The following is a 15202-nucleotide window of genomic DNA, read 5'->3' on the forward strand; positions in this document are numbered from 1 at the left end:
GTGTCCTGTGGCAGGCAGGGAGAGTCCTCTCATGTCTGGCAGCCTTAACGATATTATTGCTGTAGATGGGGCGTGCTGGGAAATATTGTTCCGCACCATTGGTATGCTGCAGACGTCCACTCGTACCACACACTGATGGTGGTGACAGAAGTTGGTATTAACACCAGACCTGTTGGCTGATGCCTTTGACAAGAAACCACAACATGTGGATTCCTCCTCGAGACAAGAAAACTGCAGTTATTTTCAACTGGAGAGTGGATTTATGTGTTTTTTTTTTTTTTTTTTTTTTTTTAATAAAGACTGACATGTGGGACTTTTATCAAAGAGATGGTGCTGTGTTATTACTGTGAACCTTTGAAATTCAAAGCAGACAACTCTATCATTTACTACAGATAGTATCTGACTTAAAATATTCACTCCTTTGAATTTAAATAAATATCAAAGGCTGTTTCATTTAAGCCATGAATGCTCATTGTGTTATTATACAACTCTGATACAGATTGCAATAATACATCTGGGTCTGGTCTGGGGAATGCACGTGCACACAAACATGCACACGACCTCTGTCCAGGCCCATAATTAACCCTCTTAATTAATAGAGAAAAAAGTTGCTAACGAAGGAAATGGATTTAATTAGCCTGGTCTTAGCCCAGGCACATGTGCACGCCATAAAGCACACACACGTGCACCGACACGCACACACAAAACAATTAAGCCTCTTTTATCCAAGCTAATGGCTTCAGTGACTCAGAGCCTTTCTCATTAAGACTATCAATAATATGCTGATTACATGCATCCACTGGTCTCCTTTATCAGGGCACAAAGGGACGAGTGTGCGTCTCTGAGGTTTCAGGGGTGGGGCGGTCTGTCTGCACGACCTTATCTGCTAAAATAGACGTTTGAATTGTTTGGCTGGAGAAGCTAAGAGAGGCTACGCTTTGCCGTGTCTCTATTTTCTGCAGTTTATCTTATCAAGGAGGCCACGTGCATCTTTCACAGGGAGGAAATGCCTATGATGTTGTACTGCTGAGGGCTGTATGGGGGCAAGATAATAGACTGAGGAGTGACGATGGCTGTAGTGCTATATAACTGTCTGCTTGTCTGATTGTGCGCCACCAACCCTGCCTGCTTGAGGAACTGTTGGTCTTTCCTCTGTTTCTGTGTTTTCTAACCATCTTTTAACACATGTTTATACATATACACCATTTTCTTTCACATTTGGCACATCTACATCAATAAGAACTACCACAAATTAAATCTTTTGGTATATACCTGTGCATTTAGGGAGCCTTCAGAAAGGCACAGGGCCATTTTGGGTCATAGATCCATTAGTTTGGAGGCTTTTTAGATGTCAGAACAAAGCTAGGCATTGTTTTACAGCTCTAGAAAAGACATTTTCAGTGGACTGGTACAAAATAATCCACGTGTGCTTGCATGTATTTGTTGATCTAACACAGTGCTGGATGTTTCATTGCATGACGGCAAAAGTTGAGCAAGGTCCAACCTGTTTTTTTTCCAGCTGAACCTGCAGCGATCTTATTGAAAATAAGGAGCAGGCTGCTAAAGTCGGTCCGAACGTAGCTGTACCCTGTTTGACCAGAGAAATTGAAATGCCTGGATGATGTAATGCAATCCAATTCAACGAGCTTTCAACAAACATTATCACTGTGAATTCGTATTCATGCTAGTGGCAGGTTCATGGTCCCTGTGATGGTCGTATCCACGGCCACGTGATTGCAACAGAAAAATGGTAATATGCAAATCCAAACGTTTATGGTTTCACACACTCTTAGTTAGTTTTTGTTTTTTGGGTTGTTTTTTTTTTGCAGTCACTTAAAGTTACTTAAAACACAACCTCAATTTTCTTTGTATTGAGTTTTAGTTAATGTCTATGCTGTTTTCCTCTGTTGTGTCTAATGGACTGATCAGCCAGTATATATCTGTCTCCCTCCTGTCTCATTTTGTTCTGTCACTTAGCTGAGTTAATGTCTTGTTTTGTTAGCAGGATTTTTGAGTAGAGTTTGATGGGCCTAGTTATTTACTGAACTTGTTTGTAGCTCATTTGCATTTTTCACATTTTGGGGTTAAATACATTTTATGGATGATTGTCCTTTGACTGTTTGGTCCCTAACAGATGAATCCTAATGACTTTCATTCTCTGACTTTTTTTCTAATGTCATAAAGTCAAATTTTAAATTTGGTTTAGTTCTACCTTGTGTTTAGCGCAAATAGTTCAAACTCAAAATGTTCCAGATATATTCTTTTATGCAGCTATGGCTACATTTCACGTCTTTCTCCCTTTTTTCTTGCCTCCCTTTCTCTTTCCCTATACATTATGGTGTGTACAAATATATGTGTGTGTGTGTGTGTGTGTGTGTGTGTGTGTGTTCGACAGACACAGTAAAGTAAGACAGACAGGCGTCTGTCACACAGGCAGGAAGACAATAGGTCTGTGCTTTGACCTCCAGTCTCTTCCTGTTGTAACAGACACTGGGGTCCCTCCCAGCGGAGGAGAGAGGAAAGCAGCAGTTTGACCTGCACAGCCACACCTTCACCCCCCTATACTGCATCCCCAAACATCCCTGATGGGGGCTGTCACACTCCCTCTGATCTCCACTGTTTTCCAGTTGATGCTATTGTGAGATTTGTTTTTCATCTAAGTTCTGAGGGTCTCGTGGGACCACCTATGGAGCTGACAGACCATCCTTTGTTTGGTTACCAATCTCCTCTTTTAAAACTTGATTGAGATATTTGAGTTTTACTGAATCATAACAGATTCTTATATTGTTATATTGCTCTATGTTGCAAAAGTCACCAACCTGCCACATGTAGGTAGAAATGTCCAGTAATTCAATATTATTGGTTATAAACGTTATTCAGATATTGAGCTTTCAGCTGAGTTTGCTCCAGATAAACCTCGTGAGTGGACCTTGTATTAAGATAATATTTTCACCATATTATTCCAAGATAATTTTTAAAAAATGGTCAAAATCTATGAAGCAAATGCAAGATATTCTTTTACTCCTTGGTTATGGTCCTTCTTTCCCACAGTGCAACTGAAAGCATGAGCATGAAGGTCCAATTTTGGAAACAGTAGTGTGACAAAAAGTCCATTTCCATGCGCTGATGTGAAGACAGTGTGATAGAAAAAGCTAGTAAGTGAGAGTTTGAGTCCAGTCAAACAGCCAACAGCATTTTTTTTCATAACTGACTGTTATGTATAAAACTGGTGGAGTTTCCCTTTAAAATTGTGATACTGTTTGCAGCCATATTATCTAGTCCTTCATGTAGGTTTGCTAAAAGTGGCAAACAGAAAAAAGTTGGGACAGCCTCTTTCTGTATTACATCTATACTGTAAGTCTTTGGTGTGAAGCTAATGCTTTAGAAAGGAGAACACATCTGAACCACTTTGCATGGAAAAAAAGCTTTGAAATAACACTGGAAATACACTGATTTGTTATAACAACCTGGGTTATACACATTGGATTTAATGCATATAAAATATTATTCATAATAAAACTGCAGCCCACTTGCAAATCTCATAATCTCAGTCTTCTACCGCTGGATGACCTCTCACAGCTCAAGATTGCAAAATAGAGAGAGCTCTGGAAGGATTCATGCCCTGAAAGCTTTTTCTTAAAGCTGCGGTTTCATTTCTCACAAGTTAAGTTGTTCCAAAACAGCGTTCTTCTTAACTGTGTGTAGATGTGTCACATGAGCCAAATTCAACAGCTCCCAAAATGAAAATAAAGTGTTTCTTGGAGGCCTGTGCTCCCATGGCTCCCCATCAGCTGTGCCAACAGCACCGTGCAGAACCTCTCCGACCCAAACACCCACCACACGAGACAAATAAATCACCATGCTGGGAAGCATCTGCACCAGGGAAGTTAACACGGATGTGACTTACTGCAGAACAGATGTCTTCTCTGACTGAAATAACATCAGATCCATCCTATAGTGAACCCAACACCTTCCTTTTAACTACCAGGAGGATAACCACAACAAAAGGCCCCCCCTTCCGTTTATTCTCGCTTTAGATGTGGGTTTTTTCGGTAGACAATGGATGAAAATATTCTGGCCTTCGTGCTTGATCTGGACTTTTCTTCTTTTTTTTTTTTCTTGGGGTGTTTTTCATGGGCTTTAATGGGAATGTGCTGAACAGCGTTTGATCGCAGTTCTCATGTGCATGAAAGGGGAACAAGGCCACAGACAAAAGGATAATAAAAAATGACGAAACTCACACTTCTTGTTTATGGATTCTAATATACACATATTTGTCCTACAGACCACAACCTTTAATCCTGATTGGCACAGCGAGAGTGGATGAACACACAGCATACAAACACACTCCTTTATCATTCAAAGTTTGCCAGAGCTATCAACCTGAATAAATAAATCCCCCTCTTATCTCATAACGCAAAACTGGATAAGCGCTCCCACTGGGTCTGGATGGAGGAAGCTGTCAGCACCTCTATTTTGGTTTGCCTTTGCCTCATACAGAGACAGAATCCTGTTTTTCTCTCCAATCCATCCTCCTGGTTTTCAATCCCCGGAGAGTCATTTCCCTCCGTGTGTGCGTGAGACGTGTGGGTCCCGCCACACCATCCATAAATGATCCCTCTTTCCTGCTTATCTTCGGCGCTGGCCCTATATCTTTCACCAGTTGGTAAATCCGCAATGTTGCAGAAATTTCCACGTTAGGAAGAAAGAAAACAGGATTTTCCACGTTGTCAGGCTTTAAACCTGTTTGCGAGATATATGTGCCATTACTCAACTCTATGCCATTGCCTCCCTACATGTCTGTTTTGACACCTGTAGCTGCTGTGGGCAGGGGGGGGGGACACTAGTTTTAACTGTAACCCAATTTCAATGATTTCATGCACTGCTGAGCCTTAGATTTACTTTGTTTTATTAATAAACAGTATAACAAAGGTCTGGGTGCATGACTTCAAAATAATGCACGATGTTAAATGTATACGTCCTGCTGAAATCTTAATTTCCAACATCTCACTGTTATGATTTCTAGTCTACACAGGGAAGGAACAATTTGTCAGGAATAGCCTCTGTTAGCTTTTGATGATGTGCGCCTCCATAAAGTCTCTATTATACAGGGTTTTCCATTCATCAAAAGAACAAAAGAAGCCAAAAAGGCTCAGAGAAGGAAGGGTGTACGGCATGTTGTCCGGCTTTCTCACAGAGCAACATTGCCACCTGCAGCCGGCAGCAGTCAGTGACCTGCTGAAAGGGACGTTCACATGGCTTTTTTTTTGTTTGTTTTCGTATGTCTTTATTTTCACAAAACTCACATGAAACACACATTTTTGAGCCTTATGTGGCCTTCGAGGATGACACACAACAGGCCGCCTCCAAGTCTCAAGTGCCACCATAAACAAGCTGAAATTGTTTTCAGGAAATTACCTTTTTTTTTTTTGTCGTTCCCGACACTGTTGCTTCATCTTCTCTATCGCCCTCATGAAACTTAGTTTATGGATAAATCTATAGAGCTGTTGTTGTGCCACTGATCTTGTCAGTCGTAATCAGTTGATTTATTTCGTTTTTTCTTTCTGCTGTGACTGTGCAAGATGGAGGCTATTTCCCTATGCTATGCTGCACTCCTGTGGCAGCCTGTGGTAGGACACATTATGAAATAGGTGAGGTGCAGGGATTTGGGAGGGGTCAGGTTGTTTAATATCTGGCATTGCGCCATTGTGTTTTTTTAATGTCGTATTTGTTCCTTTTTAAGGCAGGAATTTTTGGAGTTCGATCTATGTCCACATATCTCAGCCTCTGCTGCTCCAGTTCGGATCATTCTTTGTTTAATCTGACTCCGGTGGGTCCCCCAACTTTATTCACCATAAGAACTGCATGTGTGCAGAGCCAGAGGGTGTGATAAAGATGGTCAGATGGGCAATTGTGTCTGCTGATATGAATGTTATCTCATACAGACACAAATCACATGATGTGTTGAATGTGTTTATACTTGTTATTATTCAAACTGAGCCTGCTGATAGACGGTGTTTATGATATAGTGTGTAATACAAGTATTTGTTGAGGACAGGAGAACGTGCAGTAATTTGTTGGAATGGATAAATAAGATAAACCGCTCCATGTAGATTAGGATGTTGGAGAACAATAGAGCCTCCGGCCTGCTTATTGCTTTTAGTGACATTCACATTTGTCAGGGACGCTCTTGTAGCTGATGCAAAGGTCATGAGGCAGCTTCTCTCTGTGCATGATGCCATATTGTTTCCAGAACATTTGTAGAAGTGCTTGTGTGGCCTGTCACATCTTGAAAATATGTGACATTCACTTGTATTTATGTGTATTCTCTCTCTTTAAAAAAAAAAAAATCACAGTTGATTTAATGGTTAATTACTTTCATGTGCATATCATGTGCCACTAGATGGAGCACTCAACCCATTATTGGAGTTGAGTGCAATGGATGGCAGCTTTTTCACCTGTGATCTAAAATATTTAACAGAATAAAAGCATATAATGAGTCAGTCAGAGCTTTATAAGAGTGTACTTCAACTATAGTCAGGACTGTGCCTATAGTTCAGAGGTCAGGGCATACATGTGGCTGTGCAAGGGTGTGTTGGCAAGGTGATTAATTGATTTAGCCACACTAGCCGTGCACAAACACACTCACACAAACACACACTCGCTGATCCTCCGCCCACTCTCATCCCTAAATACATTTCCAGTGCAAATCACACAGCAAATAAATCACCATGGTTACAGTAATATAATAATTGCTGTACTTGAAGGAGGCTCTGACTGATGATGCTTGCAAGGCCACTTAGAAATCGATAATTACAGAGAAAACATGGCGTGTGAGATCCATTTAGCCGCAGAATGAATGCTTGAATGCCGGTTTGATCCGCTGAGCAGGATGGAGTGCGGAAAACAGAGCGAGAGGATGTGAATGTCAGGAAGTATGAGTGGCGTGTGTATGTGAGCGTGAGCATCTTCTCAGCTCACATCACTGGATTGTTGTTAAGTGTGAGGGTTATGTCAATGTTACACGCATCATTTTTTTCTATTGTTCTGTTAGAAGCTGTTTTCTAAACCAGACTTCACTCAAAAGTAGCAAAATTTAAGGTCGTTGATAAGTGCTTTCTCAATGATTTTCTTTTAAGAAATATCACTCAGAATAGCACCTACGATCTCAGCTATGTTTTTCATACTAAAGGCGTACCTTTATGGTTACTATGAACCGGTTTTGTGTGTTCAAGTATTAACCAGTTGGCCATTTTCAGGTCACATCACATAAAGACAGGCCAGGCAGGTTGTTGTTGATGACTGCACGCAAGCTCCCACATATTATGATAGATAGATGGAACTTATATTCATGTATTTACAATGATTCTGGTAAATCATTTGCAATTCCATGCACAATTTCTTGTGAAACACCACATCTCATGAATCTGAGTGTCATGTAGGTCACACAAGTTGTCACTGGTCACTCTGGTCAAGGCTATGCACTACTGAAGGCTAATTAAAACTGATGTGATGGCAGCCTTACAGTGGCAGCTCCTGCATTATACCTATACTGTGTTTACATTGTGCATTGTGCAAATCTGTGATTAATCAAATGATTTAGAACTTACGTCTGGAATTACCAGCTAAAAGATACATAAAAAAACAGAGAGGGTGCTTTACCAGGTTAGATCTGTCTTTTTGTGCATGGCACATGATTGGGAGTTTGCGATTTATACCTCAGTGGGGTATTTGCATCATTCAGCCAAATGGCAGAAAAAATTAACCTCCCCTACTCTCTGTCATTCACAGATTAGACATTTTGGACAGAAGAGCTGCCACCCTTTCCCTGAGATACCCCCAGCGACAGCAATAAATACTCTTTTAGCCACAGATGCTAGTCTCAAAGGCGCCTTCACAGGGATCTATGATATACTAGCCAATATGAATCCTCAGCCTGTGGCTAGCCTTACAACCCTCTGGGATCAAGATCTTGGCACATCGCTCTTTAATGATATGTGGGACACAGTTTTAGAACAAGTGCACTCTTCCTCTTCTTGCATATGGGTTTATACGGTTTAGGATTGTTTACTGTGTCCATCGTAGAAAAGCAAAACTGGACAAGATTTATCCCAACATCGACCCCTCTTGTGACTGGTGTAACTGCTACTTTAACACAGATGTTTTGGACTTTCCCAGGTAGCAATATTCAACTCCATAATCAAAGTCTTCACCACAGCTATTGACCCACATCCTTTAATAACTATATTTGGCGTAAGAGCTGAAGACTGTGATCATCAAACATGTAACTAACTGGACAATCTAACCATCTATCCAATGCAAACTGGGACACCTCTTGATTTGAGTCTGGAACAGCTGAGAGCAATTCTATATGCATTTGGTGAATAGTGTTGAAGCGATATGTTTGTTCTGTTTGTGTTGTTCTGTTTTTTTTCTTACTGTCTTTTGCTTTTTTGGTTTTTGCATTTGCCTTTGATTTGGCTGTGTGTAATTTGAGGAGCTGGGAGTGCGGCGTGGCGAGGGAGGGAATGGGGGTGGGGGGTTAAGATGTCAAATTATTCAGTATGTGATGTGTGCATGTTCAAACTGGAAATGTCCATGAAGAGATTTTTCAGAAATAAATATATAAAATAAACAACAGCGTGAGAAACAGGGGTTCGATGGGGGCCCTTTTGTCGTGAGGCCCCTCATTTCTGATTTGACATCACATGTCTCTGGAAACAGAGACAGTTCCACGCAGTTTCACTTAAAACTGACAACTGAAATAATAATAATAATGTGAGAAGGATGTTAAAAGATTTGGAGTTAGCGTTTGGGGAATGGTTCTATGTGTTAAAGGCAGGAGTGCGTTTGTGTGTGTGTGTGTGAAGGTGTGTTATGCACTATAAATGTTTTTTAAATGTGTTTTTTGTGGGGTTTTATTTTAGTTTTGTTTATATAGTTTGAAGTTGCCTTGCCTGTTTTCTATCTTCATGGGAAAGCTTTTTCTCCCACCTTTCTTGAAGACCACCTGAATGCACCGTTAGCCTGAAAAGTAATGGATTGAAATTTGAAAATCTTTCAGTCAAGTCATATGTTACCGCTATAGCCAGACAGACTTGGACAGAGCAGGGGCATCCATGGTTTGTTACACGGTCTGAGAGGTCGGCATCTCTCTGCTAATGGAGGGGGTTGCCTGCTCCTCTGTGAGGCACTGGAAGTGTCCTTGTAACCTGCTGCGGCAGCCAGCAGCCTTGCAGCAGAGGCATCAATATTTCAAGGTGATGGGTTGCCTTGAGATGGGTTATTATTGTCTCTTACGCTGAGGGAAACATATAAACACAAGCATGAAAACACATAATCTTTGTCTTAATGTTACATCCACCAGCCTTGATATAGACTCACTGGAAGACAGAATCACATGTCATCACAGGCTGCATCCAAACACTCATTTTTCATTCATAGAAATCCTGACATCATTACAGCTTGTTGGAATGCAAAATACTTAATTACTACCTCCAAATTCATTCTGTGTTTATGAGTGTTTATGTGTGCGGAAAAGAGAAACAGAAAGAGTGTGTGTGTGTGTGTGTGTGTGTGTTTGTGTGTGTGTATGTGCGAACATAATTAGCTGACTTCTCTCTGATTCTTAATGCATTATTGAATATTTCAAAGGAGTCTCAATCCTTTGGGCTAAGTGACTGCCAAGTTGGGATCACAGGGCGGGTTCGGCCATGATGAAGGGTGGTTCAGCCATTAAGGAGTCTGGGCTGAGCTGCTGGCCTTGTGTGAACCTGGAGCTCATGAATAATATAAATTCCTTTACTGTATTTGGAAGCACTTTGGACTGTAGTGGGGGAACGCCGCATTGATTTTTGGCCGTGCAATTTCAGGGAATGAGTCTGTTCAATTTTAGTGGTAAATAATGGCTTGTAGAAAATAGAAGATTTATTTCAATCATTCCTGATGGAGAACAACAGCCAGGGTCTTGTCTTGTTGCTACTGAACTCCACACACTGCAACCTTGACAAGACAATAGCTGTGTTGTCATGGTAATATGCCATTTCTCCTGACATTTCTGAGATTTTCATCTCATCTCTTGCAATTATTGCCATTATGTTTTCTTTTCAGAAATGCCACCGTTTATAATTGGATATTGAAACTGTGCAACACCTACAACATGAGACATAACATTAAATTTTATCCTGGATTTCTCTCATTGTTACTGTGAGTTTATGAGGGAGGGACCTGTTTGAAAAGCAGTTAGAACACTGTATTTTGGTAATGAACTTGCACAAAATGAGCATCTACCATCTGTAGATTTTATGGCTGTATGTGCCAGGGTTGGGCGGTGCAGTGGTGCAGTGGTTAGTATTTCTTTCTGAGTGGAGTTTGCATGTTCTCCCTCTGCCTGCATGGGTTTCCTCCCACAGTTCAAAGACATGCAGGTTAGGTTAAATAGCAACTCTTAATTGCCTGTAGGTGTGAATGTGAGCATGCATGGGTGTCTGTTTCAACTTGTCAACCCTCTGACTGTCCAGGGTGTAAACCCCATTTCTTACTCAATGCCAGCTGGGATAGGCTCACACCCCCTGGTTGTATGGAAAGTAAAGTAAGTCGGTAACATTTACTGCACTTAAAGCTGCACTAATCAAGAACGTCACTATCTAATGTTACTGTTAACACCAGTGCCTCAGATGACTATGTCTAATGTGAAAAGATATATCGATCTTCTCGTCTAACCATCATCGTGATAATCTTATTTCTCAAAATGTCAAACTACCCCTTTAACTCAAAATTCACTTATTTGCTTTTTCCTCCAGCTTCAACCACATCTCACATGCTGATAACAGTGACATAATATGATTTAAAGCAACTATAATCAATATTTTTAGAATAACAACTTATCAAATGACAAATGAGAGAGCAATGTGCATGCAGCTACTCTTCGCCGTGGAGCTTCAGCTCACTGTAGCACTGCAGCTGTTTTCAGTGAAAAAGCTCTAAAAACCCACAGTACACTACCTAAAGGCACAGTGTTCTTACATCTGAACAACAGATACATTATTAAACAATTGCACCAATTGATTCACATATGATCCAGTATGGATTATACAGTATCTTCCTTTATGGTAAAACGCATCCCGGTGGTATGGGTGAAGCATAATGAACAAACAGCTGCAGCAGATGATTTATGATGATGCATAACTAGTGTTTTCTCAGTGGACAAACGAGTCTGCCTAAAAATGGATCCTCTCAGCAGTTTGAATAAGCACACCCGCTGCAGTGTGCATGCGTTTGGGGATCAGTTTGTTTAATGACAGCGGCACCTTCTTCAATCCGTCATTACTTAGGGATTGTGATTAGCAAAATGCTCATCAAAGTCATAGTGGGAGTAAAATGCCCAGGTGATCTCCCTACAATCAATCAAATTGAATGAAACACAGTGGAAGTGGTCACACACACACACACACACACACACACACAGACACACACTCACTCCCTCCCTCTCTACTGAGCTTTGTGTCAGCCGTAAGCTCTTTCCATTAAACCTGTGCTGCATTAGGCATTTGGGTTAAAAGCTTTCATAATCAGGTGTGTTCCCATTTAGTGTACAGAGATTTCCAAGATCAATACTGTCCTTGACGTGAGAGCTTCGCCCACTGTGTGTAGGTGCGTGTGGGTGTATGGAAAAGGACCTCAGAGCCGAAGCTTTTGGCTCCAGTGCATGTGTGCATGTGTCGTGTTTCTGCCTGTTTGCTGTCTTCTGTCTGCGGGGCAAACTGTTTTCCTGCTGTGATCTCTTCATCCCGTGTTTGAGAGAAACTAACCGTGGTGTTCTGTATGTAATGCAGTTGTTTTTCTGCCTGACGCCCCCTCAGCTGATCCCGAGGTCCACTCTGCAGACTGCTACTGCAACAAATGCAGAGTCAAAACCCATTAATGAGCACAACACACACACAGACACGCGCACACACACAGACATCTGCTCGTGTGTGGATTTTAAAATAAATGTTGTGCTTGAATTTGTGCCTTATGAGCATCACACATCCGTCTTAACCAGTAATAAGCCTGGTACTCAGTCTTAAAATTGAGATAAAAACTGAGATGACACAGCTGAAGTTGTTCTGTATGCAAGGCTTGTTTTGAATCCAGTTATAATGAGTTTGCAGAAGAAAAGAGGATTTGTCTGTCCTTCTCGATACTGCCACCTGTTTCTAAATAAACTTTTTTTTTTTTTTTTTTTAGAATTTATGTCCAAAATAAAAAATAAGTATACTATTCATACACAAAACGTCATATGGGGAAGAAAAATAACACGTATGTCTCAGCCCTACACCTACGTCAGTGTATCAGCCTCAAACTTCATTTCAAACAAGTCAAGTAAAGATAACATCTTTTTAAATTGATACGTTTTTTGCAGCCTGTACTGTATATATTTGTGCGAGCCCAGTATGTGCCTGTGCTTTTGTTTCCAAGTGTGTGGGTGTTCAGGGACTTTTAGAAGTATGCCGGCAGCAGCGTTTTTACAAATGCCTCCTCTGCATTGGGATCAATACGTTAGGCCTTAGGGGGATGAGCTTGACCTATGTGAGCAGTTTTTCATAATCACTTACATCTTGAAAATACCATTTTTCTCCATAGTGCTGCTGCCTTGGCTGTGTTGTATTTTACTTTTTCGCTATATTCAAATGAAAGACTTGCATCCAATATGGAAAGATAAAAAAATAACTAATGGCTCTGACATTTTTCAATTTATAAACGCTGAAAAGAACAAGTGCAGGCTGGAATATCATACTAAAATAAAAAAGAAAAAGACCTTTAAGACCTTTTCTGTTGATCTGCCTGGGATCATGTTTAGTAAACAAGAACTTTTATGTTACCACCAGGATCATGGGTGTCAAATGTCACAAGATGAATTATGCTACGACTGAGTCTGACAAGAGGTGATTCAATAACAGTAACATATGTCAACACTTACCTGTACAAGTCTGACCCCTGGTTACTTCTCCGTGAATGGTAAATTGAGCCTATAAATTTCAGTGTGTCAAACTGTTGTGCTTGATGAAACATCATAATTTACACCAACCCCCTTGCCGACCAGTAACGTCTTCAACCTTGACACTGCCAAAGGTCTGTGTCCTCACAAAGTGTGATGCCTTCATTCCCAGTGGCGTTCCACTGCAGCAGGCCTTGGCCCTGACAGAGCAGTCTATAATGGCTATGTTCATTGTTCATGTGCTCAATAGGCAGCACATGGCGTGGGCAGCAGTCAGTGGGGCTAAATTTGTGCCTCTCTGCTCATTCCGGGGATATTTGTGACTTGCTCCTTGTTGACTCGTTGCACTCCTTGCTGACAACGGGTCTCTGTGTGTCGCAGACTGCTAAATCCAGCCGGCTGAACTCGGCTGCAAAATGCTGGAGATGTGCATGCTCCTCTCAAAGCATCAATTGGTGACGACGTGCTGATTTATAGTGTATGATTAGCTATCTAATTATTGGCATTTTTGCTGTTACATTTGTATTGACAAATTTGAAGTAGTAATAACAACAAATCCGTACATCCCCTGTGTACTAATATATCTGTGTCATGATGATTTAAAAAATTGAGACACATCCTTTGTATAAATATGGGATTAAATTGTGTCACAAATAAAAACGTACATACATATTCAGGAAAATAATTTTAGCCACATAAACGAAATCTCTCTTGCATCAATACCATTAAATTAAAATGATAAAAATATATCAACTTTCAATATTTATCTAGGAAATTCTGAGTTAGAGGAGCTTACTGTACATCAGTCACAAAAGTGTTAGAACTCGGGCAGATGGACCTGCAATATCTCAGAGAAAACAGCGCAATATATTTTGTCAAATGTCCTTAATGTCTTCATCTTGTTGATGGCAGGCTACTTTGACAGACAGGCGGCCGCTGGTTCATAAATCAGTGGTCACATCTTTTCCCCCGGGGAGATTCACTGTTGTTTCCTAGGTAACAAGCACCCCTTTCCCTTTACCCTTGGTTCCTCTGGACTGTACCATATCTACTGTAGGTGGGGAATTGTGTTGTTTATCAGATAGAAGTTAATTTCCTTGATTTAATCGAACGACGTGTGCCGACATATTATACCTGTATACCATCCATATTGTAGTTGCAGTTTATAAGAGGTGAAATAATTGTTAATAAACCCGTTACTAATATTTATACGCTAGAACTAACCCCCTAGCGAAGCTCAATCAACATTTCCTCCAACTGTCAAAATCGCTTGTTGCTTCCTACCCTAGCCTTAAAAGTAGTTAGCGAGCTAGCGTGTAGCGAGTGGTAGCGTACTTCAGCTTTTCACTCAAATACATTTCGAAAGCGGAAAAGTTTGCTGCTGAAAAGAAATAGCGAGAAGCCTCAGTTGAAGTCCATTTCCTGCCGTCCTTTTTTCCCCGAACCGTGGGTCCCCTTCCAACCGAAATAGCGCTCTCGAGAAGCGGCGGTGGCGGCTGAAGTGCAGCTGGATGTGACAGGTTCGTCATCAGGTAAGCTGCAGGTAGTTAGCTTAGCAGCTAGCACCCTTTGGCTCTGGCGTTTCTTTTACACACTTGTTACGGCGTTATGCTGAATAGAGCGGGTTTTGGGACAGTGCAGCTGCCTGAAAACGTTCCTAGTGTTGTTGTAACATTGTCCGTTGATGGGCGGTTTGCTATGCTAGCTCCTAATCACTGTCGAGATAGCTATTGAAAACAAGTGAAAGCTGCTCCATAAAATCAAGATTGAGTCAATATGCATTACGTCGTCATGGTCCCCCGTGTGTCTCTCCTGCACGGTTCAGTGTAATGCTTTCTGGGACATGCTGTTTGTCATTAGTGAAGTACCTAATGACCTAATAAAATCCGCCGGGGCTAGGTCTTGATAGTAACTAATTCATTATTAATTACACATATGATAGACAGTAACCAGTATTAACCATTGGGGTTGGCATCAGTGTCATAAAGTGCATGCATATTCCAGTGTACAAGGAACTAAATGTGGCATGTTATTACTTTCAAATGCAAATGTAAAAAACACAATAAATGCCATGTACCTTGATTAATGGGCTGTTAGATTTAATTGCTTGGTACAAGAAAAAATAAAGCAGCTATTATGAGATGTTAACTGAGGGACATTTTCATCTACTGCAGGTTGGCTGAGCAATAGTCTTTACACCTGGGCAAGGTTAATAGGTTTTGA

General features: G+C 41.0%; 1 protein-coding gene across 15 annotated transcripts in view; it reads left to right on the forward strand.

The window, feature by feature from the left end:
* Positions 1-14082: 14082 nt before the first annotated feature.
* mbnl2 (muscleblind-like splicing regulator 2) overlaps positions 14083-15202 on the forward strand; it is a 54197-nt gene continuing 53077 nt past the window's right edge. For 2 of the 15 annotated variants that reach the window (XM_071463863.1, XM_071463864.1), the window contains exon 1: positions 14093-14511. The gene's annotated coding sequence lies outside the window, so the exon portion shown is untranslated. Of the gene's footprint in view, positions 14512-15202 lie in introns of all 15 variants that reach the window. The other 13 variants (XM_071463866.1, XM_071463870.1, XM_071463860.1 and 10 more) reach the window with 9 other exon arrangements.

The sequence above is a fragment of the Trachinotus anak genome, unplaced genomic scaffold (genome assembly GCF_046630095.1).
Source record: "Trachinotus anak isolate AG129_WGS33_773 ecotype Australia unplaced genomic scaffold, CSIRO_AGI_Tana_v1 ptg000026l, whole genome shotgun sequence".
Classification (NCBI taxonomy): Eukaryota; Metazoa; Chordata; class Actinopteri; order Carangiformes; family Carangidae; genus Trachinotus; species Trachinotus anak.